This window comes from Hylaeus volcanicus, chromosome 3 (assembly GCF_026283585.1).
Source record: "Hylaeus volcanicus isolate JK05 chromosome 3, UHH_iyHylVolc1.0_haploid, whole genome shotgun sequence".
Classification (NCBI taxonomy): Eukaryota; Metazoa; Arthropoda; class Insecta; order Hymenoptera; family Colletidae; genus Hylaeus; species Hylaeus volcanicus.
This window is the reverse complement of record NC_071978.1, coordinates 31,445,530-31,465,509: the sequence shown is the minus strand read 5'-3', so window position 1 is coordinate 31,465,509 and position 19,980 is coordinate 31,445,530. Positions and strand designations below refer to the sequence as shown.

General features: G+C 44.9%; 1 protein-coding gene and 1 long non-coding RNA gene across 4 annotated transcripts in view; one reads left to right on the top strand and one right to left on the bottom strand.

The window, feature by feature from the left end:
- Positions 1 to 242: 242 nt before the first annotated feature.
- LOC128873695 (uncharacterized) lies at positions 243 to 4,595 on the bottom strand. The gene is made up of 2 exons (XR_008456469.1): positions 4,345 to 4,595; positions 243 to 3,794 (listed from the first exon to the last, which is right to left on the bottom strand). It is a non-coding gene; the product is annotated as an uncharacterized LOC128873695 (long non-coding RNA).
- Positions 4,596 to 7,587: 2,992 nt separating this feature from the next.
- The window catches only part of LOC128873692 (multidrug resistance protein homolog 49), a 41,993-nt gene continuing 29,600 nt past the window's right edge, over positions 7,588 to 19,980 (top strand). For 2 of the 3 annotated variants that reach the window (XM_054117436.1, XM_054117431.1), the window contains exons 1-5: positions 7,588 to 7,816; positions 14,197 to 14,298; positions 15,194 to 15,603; positions 15,843 to 16,048; positions 16,521 to 16,789. The gene's annotated coding sequence lies outside the window, so the exon portion shown is untranslated. The remainder of the gene's footprint in view (positions 7,817 to 14,196; positions 14,299 to 15,193; positions 15,604 to 15,842; positions 16,049 to 16,520; positions 16,790 to 19,980) is intronic. The other variant, XM_054117432.1, reaches the window with a different exon arrangement.

Below are 19,980 nucleotides of genomic sequence, written 5' to 3'. Positions count from 1 at the left end.
TATTATACTTGACACGGTATTATCCAAGCGGTTGATTATAGCTAAGGTTATTCGAACAAATTTTATCCAACGATCTATCGGTATCGCGACTCGTAACGTTGCAACATGCACGAGATCAGATATATCTTGTTAAAAAAAACAGTGGTTTATGTGGTAGAAATTTTGGGATGTCGCAATGTACAAACCGAGAGGAAGAATTTCGCTGGTGGTCGTATCTTATAATTGAAGACTTGTCGTTCGAGTCTCTCCTATTATGAAAGGAAAGAAACAACGGTTGCGTGCCAGCTGAGATCGAAGAGTGCGCTAAAGCTCGTATCGGTGCAACACAGGTGCGAGCAATGCTTGCAAAAGCTACATCGTTCGAGTGGTCTCGTTAATCGAGTTCGCTAGTTAAATCCGGTAGACGCGAGTAACGTTTCCCACCGCGTATCAAGCAAACTTGTTCATTCGAGATAAGACACGATTACGCATTTTTATCGTACGCGTAGCAGCCGAGTGATTCATCCAAGCGTAAATACTAGATAGTACATATGTAGATACCTGCATCCGTGTACGCTTGTTGGTGTCTAGTCGTCGAATCATGCCAAACTTGAGAACGATTCGACGACTTGGAAATGGAAATGCATCGCGACCGAATCCAATTACGACATGTTAACGATTGGCGATCGGCGCGGACGGTCATCGACTATCCGGCCCAGAAGTGATGTGCACGGTGCATGAAACACGAAACACGAAACACGTATGATAATCGTCGTAAAGTTGAACGCGTGGTTCGTCAACTTTTGATCAATCACCTTTGCGATGATTTCGTTGTTATTCGTCGGATATACATACGAGTATGTAGCTCTCCGGATCGCCAACAAGATTCGAGCGAACAAACGAAATCCCCAACGGAACCGAATTTCAAATGGAATAGAAAATAATTTTGATCCGAATGCACAATAATCAATCTATATTTCCGCGCGTGATAATTAAATTCGAATTGCACGCGTTGCGAGTGCTAGAGTACCTACAATTATCCTGTTAAATAACGCATCGCGAAACGTTATTATATCGTGTATTATGAACGAACCATTGTTAGTATTTCAATAAACTGATAATTCTGCAAGTTATTCAACGACTGAAAGTAAAATGTTTCTCGACGCTATGCATGCGATGAATTGGTTAATTTCATTGAACGTCGATCGATATCGTCGTTATACGAAAGTGCCGAATTTCGAGCACGCGCTGAATTGCTGTTACTATGTTGTCGAAATCGTATCGTTATCTTGATACCAGCATTCCGGAGAATGTGCCGCGGATCCTGGAATACCGAAGGACTCTTTAGTCTAAAATACCAAGGATGTTTCTTACTTTGTTATAGCTTTCCATGGCGTTGTTATCTCGTCTTCTTCGTAAAGAAAGGGAATCCCGCTTCCTTCGATAAAATTGGATCTCCCGATCTTTAAACTTTGTCAAGCCCTTAATGGGTATTCAGTTTCAAACTAGTTTGCGGGCTAGACAAATTATTTGCGCTCTTAACGACGACGGACAGAATGATGGATCGATGATCGGTTTCGTTTTGCAACGCGTCGTAACGATATCAATTTGTCATCGATTTATGTATATGTAATCGGTGCTAGTCGTATTGGTTCAGGCGTTGCATAGACGAGTCGCGAGCATCTTCTCGAAAGAAACTTGGAAACTTGTTCAACGGATAACGAATAACGAATAACGAATAACGAATAACGTAGAAAGGAATCGAGAAGAATCGTCCTTTAATAGAATTCACCTCGAGTAAATAAACTAAATGAAAAACTTGAAATATCGAATGTTTTATTTTAGTTGTCGGTACATGTACATATCGGTCGATTTGTAAGGAACGCATATTGTACCTTGAAGGCTGAATCGCGCTAGCCGTTCAACATCGATTCCGTTTAACTTTGGTGCCCTCCCTCGATCGATCAATTAGAATCAGAGTCTTTTGCGAAACAAATTTGCTGTCTAAAATGGAACGGAACAATTGAGAAACAATTTAGTTGGACGAGTCGGGAACATACTCTGAACTCTTTCGACGAATCACCAGATTTCACCTTGCGGGCTTGTGCGTACTCGGTAATACGTTTGAATGATTCTGTGATATTATCGGGTTCGAGTAAGTATCGTTGTTTCTATTTATCTAACACCGCCGAGCGCCGGTGCCGTCATCGGCAGGAGACTCGTTGCAAGTTGTACCTTGCGGTATATTGGCGGTCGAGCTGTGATCGGCGCGCGTCGCGTCGTCCTCGGCGCGACGTCGACGGACTTTTCGACCAGTGGAAACGAATGCAACTATCGATATAATTTTCGTACAAAAAAATGCTGACACGCGTGATGGGTGCCAAGGATCGGCCAAACGCCGGGATGGATCGCTCACGGCGGTTTATCGATTTTTCCGTCATCGTTTAATGGTTAACCGTTCAACGTTCGAAAATCAGTGGTTGCGAGACAGAGAGGCGGCTGCGCAAACAATGACACGCCGCGATTTCCTAGTTATTTACTTTCGAGCCCGGTTCATGGTAGCGCCCGATCGATACTTTTTTCACTTGAAAGTATAAAACCAAGAAAATTAGAAAATATCTTGAGAAGTTGGATCGTATGCGTGGCATTACGGCTACGCTTGGCGTTGGCATTGTCGGTATCACGAAAACCAGGAGTTCCCTGCTATTTTTTTTGCTATTTCTATCTTGAATATCAAAAGTCCAGCGTTACTTTTATTTCAATCAATGAATCCTCGTTCTCTTTTTTTTTTACTTTTGCCGAGCTTCTAGCTGATCGAGCAAGATCTGCTGGTAATTAAGAGCAATTTTATCCGATTCGATCTCTTAAAGAGCAAGAGAAGGAGAGAGAGAGAGAGAGAGAGAGAGAGAGAGAGAGAGAGAGAGAGAGGGCGCGGCGCGGCGGGGTGGGGTCAGATCCAGAAGAAAATTGTGGCGCGCGAAATCGTTGGTCTGTAGGAATAATTCATACGGAACGAAACGAGAATAAACGTGGCGTTTCATGTTATAGGCGGCGAGGGTGGCCAACGATGCCACCGTTACTATCGGAAATTGAAACGAGTCGAATTTATTCGGCCACACTCGCCTTGCCTCTCGTACGTTCTCGTTTCACTTTCCGACCTTCTCTACGCGGTACGAAAATATGAACCACGTTTTCGGAACACATCGTCACGATCACACGGGAATGTTCGGTTCAACTTGTAAACGAGACCGCAACGGTCCTTTCCTGTTGACTAGGTGAAGCCTTCCAACTATCACGTTTCCGGATAACGATCGGGGAACCGAGTTCTTAATTCTCGAAACGAAACGAGGGAAATACTTTTCCAGACATTTTATCGTATTTCCACCGTGTCCATGTACGAAATATGCTTACTTTAAATACTTTGGCGTGTACGATAACCTTTGAATATCTGAGATACACGATTACTGATCTAATAGAAACGATTCCACGCAAATAGGTAGAGATTTGTCGGATGGGCTATTTTCGATACACCAAAATCTCGATCGCTCCTCGAGTCCTCGACCCTCGGCGAACCGTTCGATCTTTTGCTAGCGCTGGGTGGCACCGTAGGGGATCTCTAGATCTCGCGGGATTTTCCCTCAGGCACTTGAGTAATTTGCATACTATTAATCTTGATCAGCGCCGCCACCCTCCAAGACTCGTCATCGTCGGCGTCGGAGCAGCGACGGGGAACCAGGTTAAATGGCGAATACCTACCGGGTCCCATGATGGATCGTTACGTCTGCGTATTCCAGGTTACCACAGGACGAATTCGTCTGCGAGAATCGATTCGATCAGAGATATACATATCTATCATCCCGTCTTGGAAACAAGACGGTAGTTGTAGTCGTAGTAATACAAGTGTAATAGGTACAGGTACGGTTGATTAAACGACGGCAAAGCTCGGCAAACGATCGACGTTTCGATGGTCCAGATTGTCGCGAAAATCATCGGGATTCTGGCAAAGAAGAGATCGACGAAATTAGACGCGCTTCTATCATGAGCCGCGGCGCGGCGGTAACGCGTAGACGTGTTCCGCCGAAAGCGGACCAAACCGGTTCACGGAGATTTTCGTCGACACGACCACGATCGCAACGTGCACGTCTGGAATCCGCGAAATTCGATATTCAAACGAAATCTCAATTTATCGAGTCCCGCCTGTTGGACGATTAAAATTAATCTATGGTTGTACGAGGGACGATCCGTAAACACTAAACACTAAACACTAAATGCTAAACTCTAAACACTGGTCTGGGATTGAATTAGACGCCGGCGATCTATCGCCGGCTGATGTGCTGGATCGTGGTGTCTACGCGTTCAGCTTACCTCGGGACACATTTGCCGGATTGATCTAATTAGACAGTCGGTGTATGGGAGGAGCAAGGAAACTGATTGAATTGCTCTCCGCGGCTTTCTGCGGAAACCGACCCCGACGATGCTGCGCAATATTTGATCAAACGCGATGCCGTATCTCCCAAGACGTGTTCTAATCAAGCAAAGCGGCTTACGCAAACACCATTCGATCGTTGATGTCTCGACGTGTGCGCTCTATTCGAAGCGCACCACTCGTTTCTCCAAATTCATCGCAGTAAGGGCCAAGCAACGAGTAATAACTAATAACGATACTTGGAATTTGTCGAGATAACAATCAAGTTTTCTTTAAAAGAATATTTCTCGAATATTCTCGAAAGATGACTATTATTTGTTTAACGTAACGCGCGTTATCACGGACCGATAAACTTGAACGCGATGCGTGCCGTTGCAAGTGGGTTAGAGGGATAGTTTGCTCGTTTCGGATCGTAAAGTCGATTTTTGTTCGTCCTCTTGTAACACTTTTTCGCGTCGCATCGCGTCGTGCGCGAGTAAAATTCCGATAAGAAAGGTCGATTCCAGGCCAAATTCGTTTTCATCCCTCGTAGAAACGTTTCGAATCGATTCGAGTTTCAACGTTTTAACGAGGATTTACCTTGATTTGCATAATGTCGCGTCGGTGTTACGCCAATGCGAACGGAACGTACTCGTATCGCGGGTATCGTAAACATTTCGAAATGCTTTAGAATTTTTACAAATTACTCTCGCTTTATTATTTCGTTTATTGTTTCGTGTCGGCGCCGGCGGAGCTGCCGAATGAAGCAGGGAAGCCAAAAGTGTCTCGGTAACTGTCGAGACGTGACTTATTCAAAGGGGATCTGTGTCGTTTCGCTATCCTGGAGAACCATAGCGAAGTGAATAACCGTAACAACGGATAAATTACGATCACACCGTGCGAAACTCTGCACTGCAAAATGCACGAAACGTCGCGTGAATTCTCGTTTCGTCATACTCCGTGGCTTTCAGTACCGCTGAATATTTCATCGCGATAAGTGTTTGGATTAACGATTTTTCTTTTTTTTTTTTTTTCGTACCACCGACACGTACGTTTTTCCCTTCCTGTTATCAAAGATCTACTCGCGCCGCTCCGCGCCGTGGCCGGTATAACTTTTCACAGTCTCGCTTGTTGTGGACGGTGCGTGTTCATACGTGCTAAAATATAGTAATACACGAGAGTTTGAATTTAATTACAAATTACAGCCTCTTTATTTTACAAAGAAGAAGAAATATGTAAAATATGTTGTATCAGGGATCCGTTTCGCATCAACGAATCGAGCAAATATTCGGTCAGCATTCGAACGAATGGTCTCGCGATTCGACGCCGACGCCGACGCCGACGCCGACGATCCACAGGCGAACGGTCGCGGTTCGCCCGCGCCGGGCGGAACGGACCGAAGTGGACCGGACTGGACCGAGCGACTCAAAGGCGCGTCGTTTGAACGAAGGTCGTCAAACACCTATCGAAATTGATCGATATTGTTTCATGCAGTGCAAACGCAGCTGTTTCGTTCGAAACTGGCATCGAGTTGGTAGCTGCGATCGAAAAACAAAGTATGAAACGATCGTTGCGTAAGCGGTAATCGACCAAGTTGTTAAGGAATTTTACGTAACTAACGCGTCCAAGTGGCTGCTAGAGCAATTTCTGCTAATTTCGCGGAAGGTTAACGCCAATATAACCCTATCGACGATTGGAAGATTCGCGCTAAAAATTTCTTTCGTTTTCCGACGTCTTCCTAATTGGTCCGCAAATTTCTTGGCAAACGAAACACAATTTATCGACACTCCATTGAATTGCCGTAAATCATCTTAATCGCGAAATCAACAGCTTTACCGTCCGACAAAACACGGTTTAGCGATGCTGGTAGACTAATCTAATTGATCGTCAACTAAACATCGTAAACAATCCAATCGAATTTGTGTATTTATCGAGATGCGCGCAAATTTTCAAGAGCAGCCGGTTTTTTCTTTTTTTTTCTGAAAGTACGTAATTGACCGTAGTACGCCTTCGAGAACCGATCAATTTTAAAATTGTTTCGCGATCAAAGCGTACACCACTGTTGCACGTTTCAACGAATGGAACCGATGCGATGTGTCGATCGTTGAATCGACTCCCTTGATTGTTAATTTCCCTCGCCAAGTACATTTTCTTACCCGCTGAATACAAGTATTACATGTATTATATTTCTCTCTCCGCATTAATGCTCTCCGTTACTAGTGTAAAAAAAACTGAATTACGTAATCGCGTGGAAATTTTATAGTTGCCTCGACTCCGCTTCTCTCTTATCGCCAATCTTAACAGTTTCATAATTGAAGTCTCCATGCGGTAGGTTTCAAGAGTAACATGGCGCCCGATCGAGCCTCCGTTCCATATTTACTTCCGGAAAGATCGATTCGTCGTTCAAACATGGTTCGAGTCGCGGTGAAAGTCTTCCTTTGCGATTATTTTCGATTACGTAATATTTGGAAAATTCTTGTCATTTATAATAAATTGTTTTTCTATTCGACTATTAGGATATCTAGTTTTGTTCTTGGTCCGAGAATAATCAAACAGAGACCACGTTATATTCGTCGTACATTTTATTCAACATTTATATTATTTACTTATACGAATACGAAACACAAAATCGTGTTTTTCGCGTACGCGTGACGGTCTCTCGCGCGAATAAGCGCACCACGCATACACGTAATAGCGAACGTGTTTGATTATTTAAAAAACCTAAGAATTTCAGTTGATTCGAGCAATCGATCAATCGAGTGTACATGAAAAATGTTTGTATATCGAGGAGGTGAAAATTGGTGAGTGGGCCAAATTCGAGAAACATTGGTCTACCGATCCATAGCGCATAGGCAGTGTCGCGTCGCGTCGATCGATTGGCGAATAGATGGTCGGAGAAAATTTCGAAAATTTTGTTTCTTTTCTAACGAGATACGCGTTTCCAAGCGTGTATACGAATAGACACGCATATGCGATAATTTAGCCGTGTGCCGGGATTCGGGAACAGAAACCGATATTCTCGAGACGAAAACACCGACCCGATGCGGCGCGGCGCGGCGTGGTGAGCAGACTGTACAACGTTGGCGCGCGCGGGCGTGCTCCCACATGTACACTAGGCATACACATGTACAGATTGGAGGCACGCAACATGGCAACCGTAGCAGGACGTAGACGATGGTTATACGTACAAGTTCCAGTGGCAGGGGGTCAGTGTAAAACGGCCTTCTGTCCGCAACGTGTCGAATCTCGTTTACCACAGAACCAAGTTGAATTTTCCGCAGTGTCACTCCGATCGTTTACAATCACGGTCAGCCGAACCGACGAGAGGATCGTTTGGTCGTCGTCCGTCTTGACGGCGCGACGGAAGAGCACCGCTCTCACGCTGAAACGGGACATCGCTGATAAAGCTTAGCGTATGTCCTGGATAGAAAGGTAAATCGATCGCCATCGATCGCGATGTCACGAGAAACGCCGCGGAATACGAGTCGCGCTACGCGGCGTGCTGGAAACGCCTAGCTGGTACCTTCTTTGCTCCGAAATTTCGATGATCGATACGCCAATTGCTGATCCTTATCGCGACCTATACTTTCCAACCAAGATCAATAAAATTATGGTAAAACGAGTCGAATCCTGTTACCATCGACGTATTCGACGCGTTTTCATCGGGCGGAACGGAATTTTCGAGGAGGCGACGCGACTCTTATCGACCTCGTTAGGCGAGGCGAGGCGAGGCGAGGCGAGGCGAGGCGCTTTTATTCGCTGGAGTTGCGGCATCGCGTTCCGAGACAAGCAAATTTTTCATTTATATAGATGAAACATTCAAACATCGACTAGAAAATAAGTGCAATACTTTGAATATTTGTATCTTTATTATTATGTAATCGGAGCACGTGTACAGAATCCGTTTCAGTTGTTTTTTTGATTTCTACAAGAATGATTTTGCTTTTATTATATTCGAAAATCCAAATCTCTTATTGTTATAGCTAGGTGTATAGATTGGTTGATGGATAGGTAGCCGACTCTTGTTACGTTTAAAGTGAAGGAAAGTAAATTATTGAAAAAACAGTAATACCTACACTTAACGGTAATTTGTGCAACGTAATATCGTTATGTAAGAATACTTTGTCGAAAGTTGCATCGAGTTACTCGTAATTGTAGGTCGGTTCTGGTTCTGCGTTTACGTTGCTACCCGTGTTGACTATTTTCATGGAATCAAAGTTTAGGCCGGAGTACGTACGAAACCAGTCGAACCAGCCACGGAGAGTACACGGCCAGGTAAAACGGGTGTCTCGGCGGCACGGCGCGCAGCGAGCGGCGAGCGGCGAGCGGCGGGCGGCGGGCGGCGGGCGGCGTTGGTTGAGCGTGATCGTTGACTGTGTGCGTGATTCGTTCCGTTGGCGTTGGATGGAATCGTTTTACCTGCCGAGCCAGCTAACACCAGCTGTCACGAGAGAATCTTCGATCGTGCTCTTGCCTCGAACCTCGAGCCTCGAGGATGCTTTTTTTTTTATATGCGATTGCGATACATCGGTTGTCCGGAAAAGTTTAATAAACACGAACACGAATACAAACGACCGGTTTTGTTTACTAATATTCTGCGCTCCGCTCTATGTATATTAGCCACGGACTGTTCGTTTCCAAGATCTTTCCAACTCCTTTATTTAGTATTTACAAACTTGACTCTATATTTCACGATAACGTAATGTTTCACCAGAGTTACATCAAGATTTTCGAGTCTGAGATTCCAGTAACCGATCGTGGGAAACCTCGAGTCCGATACGCGAGTTTCAAAGTCCGTAGACCTTGGTTCTTGTACAATGGACATGCATGCATCCGTGAAAAGCTAGTTGTATATTGTGTATTGGCCGCGATTACACTGGCAAATCGAGTGAAAAAGTAATATAGGAACACACTGTATGGATTTTAAGGAAATTCCTTCGTGTTCTATTAAACGCTTCTTTTTATCCGAAGGCATTATCGCGACATCCCCACCAGTGCGGTGGTCAGACTCTTACCTACGCGAAGCGGTTATTTCAAGGCCTAGGCAGCATGACGTCAGATCATCTGCTATCGGCCAAGTGCCATATTCTCGGTACACTCTTTCTCGGAGCCGAGTGTGTATGCGTATGCGTATGTACATTCACATTTTACACGCGTTTCAACTTGTTCATGCGAAATGGTATTCGTAGCAACGGACCAAATCTAAACTAAACGCAAAGCTAACTGCTTTAACGAATTCTTCCGTTTGCAAAGGTAAATGTTGTTGTTGTGAAAATACGATTGCATCGTACATTCGTCCAATTGGGTTCAGTTAAAAATAGTTGGGTTTAACATTTGCGGATATCGTGGTACCAGTCGTTTCGTCGACAACCTTGGACCGATTCGATTTAGCCCCTCGCGTGTTTTCGAGTGAAAGAGTGCTTCAAACTCATATCTCATAGTGATGCACGAGGGATGAAGCATAATTTACTCTTAGTCGGTGGTATCGTCGACTTTTGAGAAGAATGCCTTTGTTGAAAGTACTCTCGATAGTAACGTGCTGAAATACCTTTTCATCGGAAAGAATTGATCAATTATAGGTACTTTTCGGACACGGTCGGCGTCGGCGTCGGCGTCGGAGTATACAGAGTATACGACTTACAACTAGAGACCAATCATAGGTAAACGAATCCCAGCTGTGTTACATGTTTTCGTCTGGATCAGAGCGCATGACCGACATTTATCCGTTCATTGTCATTCCTGACGAATGAATAGCCACATATTTTCCTCGCAAACCCGTTTCCGTGTTTATCCCGTGGAACCTTCGCTTTTACGGGAAAAACGTGTATCGCATAGAGAACAGTCTTTTCGTATACATGCATGGCATAGTCGCCAATGAAGTGGATCAGTTTATTCAACGTCGGGGGAGTCGTTGAACGCGTACGGAGACCGTTTTTGATCGATCGTAAAGAAATGCGTTCGAGCTTGAGCGACGAGTAAAAATAAAAACAAAAAGCATAGAACAGAGAACAGAGCGTGTCTCGCAGCTTCCATGCCTATTTAGTTGACGCGTGCGCGCGTCATCCTTAGTCCTTAGGGTTGATCGGAACGTTCCGAGATCTCTTATGGAGCCAGGCGTTTCATTTGAATGCGGATCGCAGAATTTCAGTCGTTTAGCGAATAGATATTACACGCAACGATTTATTCGTAATGTCCGTTTACTAGACATTCACCTGATTTTCTTTCGATCGCTAGAGTATCCGATCGTTGGGCCAGCAGCCGAGTGCACGGACGATGTAGTTACGGTCAACCGTATTTACACCCGTTACCGTTAACCGGCTATGTAATAGCATTTAATTGGTTAGACCTTTCTCGGACTGTGTCAAGTAAAATATCGTTCAAAAAAAAGTCATATTTAAACACATTAAACCATATTTTATAGAGCCAATCGAAACGACAGCCCGATTCGAGTTCGGTCTAGCAAAGTTGTTCGCGCCAAGAATCTAATAAACAAAAATGTAAGATTGCGCGTCGCGTCGGTTGGTGTGGGTAGGATAGGATAGGATGGGATGGGTTGGGATGGGTTGGAATGGGTTGGGATGGGTTGGGATGGGTTGGGATGGGATGGGATGGGATGAGATGGAGTAGTTCGATGGCACGGGTTGGTTAATAAAATTATAAACGCGCCGATATTCCATCGAACGTTGCCTCGGTCCGCGTGCTATCGAGATCGGAATTATATATTATACGAATATATGTATATACATATACCTAGAAACGAACGGCTTCCGTTGCAATATTTTGCGCGATAATGAAATTTGTTCCTGGCCGGCGTGCATTCCGAGCAATTCATTTTACGGGAAATTTATGTATATCCCGTGTTTCGGTGGCGATGCATCATTTCACCCTGTGTGACAACTAATTAAGCAGCCTTTCACAGTGAAAATATGAGACGATCGCGTGTTTAATTTTACTTTAAAACGCGTACCGCGACATTTCGAAAAATAACATTAGTGCAACCGCGTTATCGTGATTAGTTTTTTTCCTTTGTAGCTTAACTTTTTTCCTTGAAACTTTGATTCGAATAATATTGTAGACTAACTGTAAGAATAAAATTAACGTATATCCATTAATTTGCGATGTTTATTCGGCTGAACCGACGGAAGATATAAAAATTGGAAAAATGGCCTAATTTGTCAATGTCCTGACAGAAGAATAGAGAGGGAAGAGTGTCATTTGTTCGGTTGTTAACGACCCGTTAACCCGTACAGGTCGAGAACGACACCTCTCGATCACATGCGTACAACGCTGGCGCAACCCTCGCAACATTCGCGCCTGGGACTTTCGTTCTGGGTTGCCGGTTGAAAAAAATGCAAACATCGACCGACGCGTGTTATACTAACGTGCACTTTACTTGGCGTAGCGCGAGTGCGTTCAACGACGAACGTCGTTTGATTTCTACCCCGAGGAGCCGTATCGATTCGATGACGCATCCGCGACTCCGCGAGACCCGTATCGATTTTCCCAAGTTGCTTGCCGGTCGTCACCGCGGACATTTCGACAAGCGCCTTTTCCCAAAACTGCCATCGTTTACCAACAACTTAAATTCCGTTAAAACGATACCAAATTGTACCGATTGTCTCGCTTCCCGATCGTTTTCGTTTTTCGTTCAATTTTACTTCTCGTCTCTTTCATCCCTTTAAACTTACTCGATAAACTACATCCCGTATTTCGTAACGTTTTTCAGCTCCTCTGATGCGTCATTCCTCTTTGATAACAACGTAACGTCAACTGGAACGTTTACGAAATTCGATGCAACACTCGGACACTTGCTATCGCGAGAGCTTTTGATAAATCATCAAATTCCGTGCGGTATAACCAATGCCAGATCGTGTAGTCAACTAGAAGAAAGAAATAAAATAAAATAAAGAATAAATAATAATAAGAAATGAGAGGTTGTTCGCTAAACGTTAAGCGTCTGCATCGGAGTAATTCACTCGCGCTGTAGAATCGATCGCGTTTCAACGAAAGCTTCGATCGGTGTGTACGCGCCTTTATCCGCACACAGCCTGGAGATATACGATCGATTGCAGCCGAGGTCGACGTACTCGTCGCGTTAACTCGAACTTTCATGGAATTTATTGTCCTGCTCTTAAAGCAAACGATCCGATCCGATCCGATCCGATCCGATCCGATCCGATCCGATCCGTTCGTTCGTGTCTCGGACCAGAAGCGCGAATTTCGTCGTGCCAATCAACATTGTTGCCGCGCGCTCGGTTGCTCGAACGACAGGGAATGATCGATTAGCGGTAAAATTCATTACGAAACGAGACGAAAACGTGTTTGTCCATCCAAGAAACCGCTTCGTTTGGCTCGCTGCTCTCGATTATATCACATGTCCGCGATATGAAATTTCGATGACGACGCGCGACGACGAGGACGTTATAAGAGGTGTTTTAACGTTGGCGATGCAGATATCTTACATTTTTTCTCCAGGTTTGTTAACGCGTTTATTACGTTACCTTGGAGTTCTATTTCAGAGTGTTGTACCACTATCGCACCCCTGGTCACGTGTATATCTTTCAGCTAGTACTCGTCGACATGTTGATAAGATTAACATTTTTGTAATTCTGATACATTTTCATTCGATAGGGAAACCGTGTTCGGTACGTAGTCGAATCGAATTATGACGAGGCGTCGACGTCGCGTTGGTCCGATTATGAGAAAGAGGAAACTTTCCGACAAAACTTCTTTGGAATTCTATCTCGTTAATCGAGGTAAGAGAAACCGCGAGTGTTTCCATGGAAAATTCAGTCTACAAACTCCGAGATCCCCCAAAGGGAGAATCTCCGACATCGTTCAGACCCCTTTGAAAGATTCTCAGTGTCTAGATGCGGTTCCCTCGTGTATTTCACCAGCCCCGAGGCACCATCGAAATTCCTCGCTCGGAGGAAAAAGTAAAATTCGCGCCAGCTAGTGGACCAAAATTCCATTTCCTTTTTTCTTCGTCTACGACGCCGCCGCCCGCACCGTCACCGTCACCATCGTAGTCGCAGTCGCAGTCGCAGTCGCAGTCGCTTTCGCGGAACGGAAAGTTTCGAACGCAGCCTCGAGGTGGCAAGCAACGGGATTTGGCATGATTGATACCGACGATTGCACATGGTAACGATGCGACGTCGAGTATGACCTGACTGGAATAAAATTCGCAGCTGTTACCAGACAAGACTTGTTTCGAAATGAAAAAGAGTCAGGGATAAATAAATTATTGAAATTTCGGTGGAATACAAATAAGATAGAAATGTAAAAGAGATACGCTCGTTGACGTTAACTTTAAAGAGCTTTGCGTTCCACTGGTGTTGAAAATTAGGTCGATTCGGAGGCTTTTTCTCGATATATCGCGTTCGTTATTAGTTGGCATAATTTGAAACAAGACGAAAATTCTAGGAGCATATTAAAAGAACTGAGCAAAGAGAGATCTCAGGTAACGTAATTGCTATTGTCGCGTTGCATCGCGTCGTTTCGCAACTGAATTGTGTTTTACGAGAATTGCGAAAATATAGAGGACAAAGACGCGTTAATTAGACGGTGATCTTTCAATTGGATACGAAGCGTTTCTAGGTTTAAGAACGTGTTTGAAGCATCGAATGCGTCGTCTCGTAAATTATAAGAACAAGGTTCGAGGTTCGATGTTGGAGTTTCCAAGTTAGAATCGAGGAATCGAGAGAAAAGCGTTTGATTTTGTAGTGTCGCGTATCGTAGGAAAAGCGTTTTCATGTGTCCGTTCTTCGAAAAGGAAGGAACGATCGAGGTTAAAATTTACCTGTTTATTCTAGGTTTTCGTGTTTTCATTAATGGGTGCCAGGATCTGCAGCTAGAGGTCGTTTAGCGACGTTTCGAGCAGTCAGCGCGATAAACACAGCCCGTACCCGATGAGTGTGAGTATCAATTGACCGTTTTCCTTAAGTTTTCGTCGGGGAATCTTATTGTTCTCATCGCGACGTCTTCTTCCCTCTGTATACATGTAGAATAGGGACCGAATGTACTCAACGCCGTTACGTAGTTTACCAAACGAACGTAAATAGACAATTTCACAAATTGGCCAAGTTTCCGTTATTTCTGTTTGTCGCCGAAACACGAGCGCGAAACGTTGAACGTAACGCGACATGTGCGCGTGTCTTCTCGCGAGTCGAGTCCCCGAATCGAATTAAAAGCGATTCGTCGAATTAAGTCCAATAAAACGCCCTGCTCGGTCCTGTCTGTTCTGCGTTCGAAGCGCGCTCATTTAGCCTCGGTTAAACGATCGGATTCAGAAACGTTGCGGTGCCTGTATAAGCGGCACATAAATTAATTACAACGACCAGAACGATCTTCGAGTGATTACGTCAGACGACGAGATATCAAGAAACAACAGTTGCAACGAGGATATGGAAAAGAACCGAAACAAAAAAAGAATTGGCCTTTATCGCCTTTATTTACTTTGATCTCATCGATAGTCTTTGCTTCTGATTCTGGTTCTGGTTCTGGTTCGCGGCTTTTTTATCGTGATTTGAAACAGTAGTGGACAAAACTCTTACATCGATGCACGCTTCGAATAGCGAATAAAAGATAAACAACTTTTTACGCGTTACTCGTCGAATGAAAATACAAACTTGAATCGTAGAAAGAAATATTTCACGATAAATAGATTAAAAGAAAAGAATATACACTACTTACCGCGAATAAATCGTTATACGCGCTGTAGTAGTTTGAATAGTATTTTGGCCATCTCTACTTGCGGGGCATTGTCTCGCTAGAGAGTTATCGAACGTTGCGTTTACTTTGTTCGAATAGGTTAGATCGACAGGCGGTCACATGGTGAAGCAGAGGAGATTCATTGGGAACACCAACAACAAGATGATCAATATACGAGAATATTTATAAGAGGTTTTAGGTGTACGAATATTCCGTATAGGATCAAAGGAACAGACGCATCGTGCATGCCGCTGAAGAAAATCATAGCCTTTTGTTTTGGTGGTTTCGCGGAACCCATCGGCAGCGATCACGTTTCGGGAGTTGTGAGGAATTCTCACGTTTGTTGTACGAGGTGAATGTAAATAAACAATCTCCGGATATTATATGTAGATAGCCGAGAAGTCGATCGCGCGGCGCGCGAGTACACGGACTAGTTTAGCTATGGTCAGTTTACGACATGATTATCAGTTTCACGTACTTGGGAAGGGATGTTTAATTTGTACGCGCAGGTAGGTGGCTGATCGTTGTGCCGTCGATCGACAGTGCTTCTTAACTTTCTCGTTGCGAAACTCTTACCATTACATTCGTACGGCACAGTTGTTTAGATAGAGATAGAGCAGATCGCGTTGAATTTGTTCAACCTCTTTGTTTGATAATGTCTATTAGCTATAAATTTTCGGTGTATCCGTTGAGAAGCACTGCTGTACGATACGTTCGAGTAAGCCGTCTCACACCGTTAACGTTCCAGATCCAATTTATCCAGAGTTCGTTCGAGGCCCGAGCTTGGAATACTTTCAACGGAAAAGTGTTGAAAAAGATTGCGACGTGAATAGATACGACTCTGCTCAACGTGGAAAATATATATTTTCTGTAATACGCACACCGATTAATGAGGAATCGATGCAGCTGCTGCGCGCTCTTTAACGCATCGATCGTCTTTCGTTGGACGGTTGGGTGAGTATGTACATCCAGTCCATATATTTTAGAATCTATACGATAATTCCTGTTCCTGTCAAATATCATCTTGGAAAAATATTATATTCGTTATTCGAAATCTATTGTACCATATATTCTAGACTAGAATTTTGCCTATCTGTGAATTCGACGAGAAACTTTCTAACGACGCGATGGAGGCAGAGGTTGAGAGAAAGAGGAATTAGATTTTTTACCGAGTTCGGTTCTTTCGTTGCTCGCTGCACGTAATCACGAATCGCGGTGAAAGCGCGACCCGTCGTGTACCGTGTACCGTGTACCGTGTACCGTGTACCGTGCACCGTGCACCGTGCACCGTGTCGAAACTCTCGACAATTTATACATTTTCATTGTGTCTCCAATTTCGTTCGTGTCATCGGCAATTAGCGTCGGTTAAATATCGTTTACCGTCACAACTAATGCACTGCATCTAATTAAGAACTCGTTTTTGCAGGATTTTTTTTCTAGATTTTCAGCGTTTACAGTATTCGCAAAGCGATAGAGAACAAGCCAAAGTAAACCAGTGATATTTTACGCGTATTTTTTTTCTTCCATGATTGCGAGAAGAATAAGGCGAAAGAGATACTGAAGCTGCAAGAGTTGTAACGGATGAAAAGGAAAACGGATAAATAAATAGACATTATCCAACAAATTTGTATATCGTACCCCAAAGAGATTTATCTACGACTCGAGTGCCGACATCGGCAGATTTTCTTCAAAATGGTGAGTACGAATCTATTGTCCACTATATACAATAATAAGCGATTATTATATCGTACTTTTTCGAGTCGAATATAATTCTACGAAAAAAGAAACAGGCAGAGACCACGCGCGCGCAAGAGAGAGATGGCATACAAGTCACTTGTGTGGTTTCCAAGTAGATCTACCGGATGACACGAACCTCGTTCGCGAACTTACGTATATACATATGTATACAGGTACATATGTGTGGCGCGTTCAAGATTCGCCAGTGCTTCCGGCTGATTCATTGGTTAATTTAAGCGACCGCGGAATTCCGGCGCGAATTCCACACGTTCTCGGAGCGCAACGTCTTATCTAGCTCGCCACCAAGAAAGTTATAGTTATTAGAATAGCCTGGAGGCTACGGATAATTGAGTTTTGTTGTTGTTAGCGATCGACCAGGAACAAGTTCGATAGTCTGCGAGCCTCTGGTTCGAGCAGTTTGTTGTTTCGTCGGAGGGAAATTGATCGTTCACCGTGATTCTCCTTTCAAGTTACTCGATACGATTGATATCGTTACCACTCGGCGGAAAATCTTGACGCGCCGCGCCGCGCCGTGAAAAGGCCAAGTTTTCGCCGTTACCATAAGCTACGTATATCTGTTTTCACGTAAACAGTTTCCTTTCTTTCAATTGGCCAACTGGCTTCCAGGGAATAACAATGCAGCGATATCTAGACGATAAATAAAAAATCGAACGGTCGTTGAACCATAGAACAAACATAACGGTGAAGCAGCTCGAAGCGGAGCGCTGTTTTGCATGCGGATGAAATTAACTAGCTTGTAGCTTGTACCTTGTACATACACACAGCTTGTAGCGGTACGTCGGAATGATATCCAACGTAAAGACAGTTTACATTCGATTCGGTAATCCCGAGTCGCTAATTATTCTTCGTCGCGGTTCGGAGGCCGGGTTAATCGCGCGTACAGGCCGGAAAACGCGGGGGCGGCTGGCAGAGAGATATGGAAAACCGCTGACGCGCGTCAGTTTTCAACGTGATCGCTTGGGTTCGTTTCGCTCCGAATCGGCTCGGCTCGGCTCGGCTCGGCTCGGCTCGGCTCGGCTCGATTCTCGGCTCGGCTCGATTCTCGGCTCGGCTCGATTCTCGGCTCGGCTCGATTCTCGGCTCGGCTCGATTCTCGGCTCGGCTCCGCTCGGCTCGGCTCGGCTCGGCTCGATTCTCGGCTCGGCTCGGCTCGGCTCGATTCTCGGCTCGATTCTCGGCTCGGCTCGGTTCGATTCTCGGCTCGGCTCGGCTCGATTCTCGGCTCGGCTCGGCTCGATTCTCGGCTCGGCTCGGCTCGATTCTCGGCTCGGCTCGGCTTCATTTGTGTTTTGGATCGGGGTCGGCCTCATTTCCTCCGCGTTATTGTCACACGGTGGTCTTTCTTCGTTCCGCGAATTCTCCCTTTGCAATGACGCGGCATTTCCAAGAATGAGAAACTAAATACAACTGCTCGTGGTCGCAATTCGCGGCACACTTGGACGGAAAGTGTTCGCAGCACAATAAAAATTAAGGACCGATGAAATCAACTTTGAGATATGTCATTGTATACGATGTTTGTACATATACTTAGAAATCGAAATTGATACGTGTAATTTATACTCGAGCGTACCAACGAGATCAAAATTTGTTCCATCTCCGGTGATTTGGTTCCACTGTTGAAGCGATCGGCAATTCGCCGATTAACTTTAATCGGACACGTGGTTTTTGGTATCGCGAATAATTTGGATATTCGTAGCAACGATTCGATTGCAACGAGGAGTTCATCCCATATTTGCGATCTATTTGTTCACGTGTGTTTACGTTTCCACACTCCGTTACTTCTCTTCCTCTTTCAAACGCCAACAACGCATGGACCCGATGTTTTCGTTTAATTTATTCCATTCTCGTATCAGGTATTTTGACGTTGGTGTTGGTATTGGTGTTTGCGTCGTAGAATGGGAAAATTACAGGGCCACGATACGTTGCTCGATAAATTTTTCGGGGTCAACTCGGAGACCGTGCGATACAGCCAACCGAATCTCTGTTCGTTCTATTTCTGATTTACTCGACACGGTTTACGAAATCCTCGCTGAAAATGTACTCGATTGTATTTCGGGAAGCATCGGGTTTATTTCACGGAGAGGAACCTAGAGATCACCGTCTGGTTGGTCTCTGTTCGGCGCCCACGGACTTTCCCAGCAGGATATCGTTTCGAGCATCGTTTATGCGATTGCTGCGGCTTGCACAGATAGTTGTTATACTTTTTGAATCGTCGAGCGATGTCGTTATTGAAAATGTTCAATCTCGATAAGAATTTCGGCCATCTCTGTTTACAACGCGGCACCGTACACGTTCGTTAAACGGTGTCAATGGAACTCGACCCGAGGTGGATCGCGCGCGCGCTCGCAATCCATCGTGCTCGATCTAAACCGGATGCGCGACGCGTACCCGAGTGTCATGATTTCATTTCATCGCGGAATGCGCTCGATGTCGAGCTTTCGATAACGTTAAGAGAGTTCGTGTCAGGGTCTGAGCGTGTCTCGAAGATGCGTCGAGTGTCGTTGATAGAAGACCGGTCGTCGAGTTCGAGGTCCCGAGGTCGAGTTTCGACGGTTGATTGTTCGAGGAATGGCTTCGCGATGGACGTCGTGCGTCGCCTCGCCTCGCCTCGCCTCGCCCCGCTCTGCTCAGCCATCTATTTCTGTCGACTTGGACCGTACCGTGCGTTGACTTTCTTTGAATAAATCACGCTGATTAGAGCCAGCACCGTTCGAAAAGCTTCACGTCTCTACGCGTAATCGATTCATAAGTTTCTTGGTCGATTCGCCGATTCGTCGATTTACCGATTCTTGGATTTCATTAAAATGGTGTTGGTATTATATTAGAAAGTAGGTAGGTAGGTATTCCATTTTTATTGAATTTGAATCCAAGTCGTTAGAAAAAATTGTCATGCAAATGTTGCCATTGACAGCTGAAAATTTAACAAAAGTCCACCGTCCCGGTTACGAGTGTAAATTCTCTCTCCTTCCATCGCGAGGTATTAAATGAGCGTGGAATGCAACGCGACGCCCGCACCGACACGGCTCTTTCGGCCGGGGAAGTGTGGAAAATTGTTTCGGCCCTCTTCCTCCGCGGCGCGGGTACAACTTCCGCCTCGCGCCTTTCCAGTGTTCTCGACCAACTCCCGG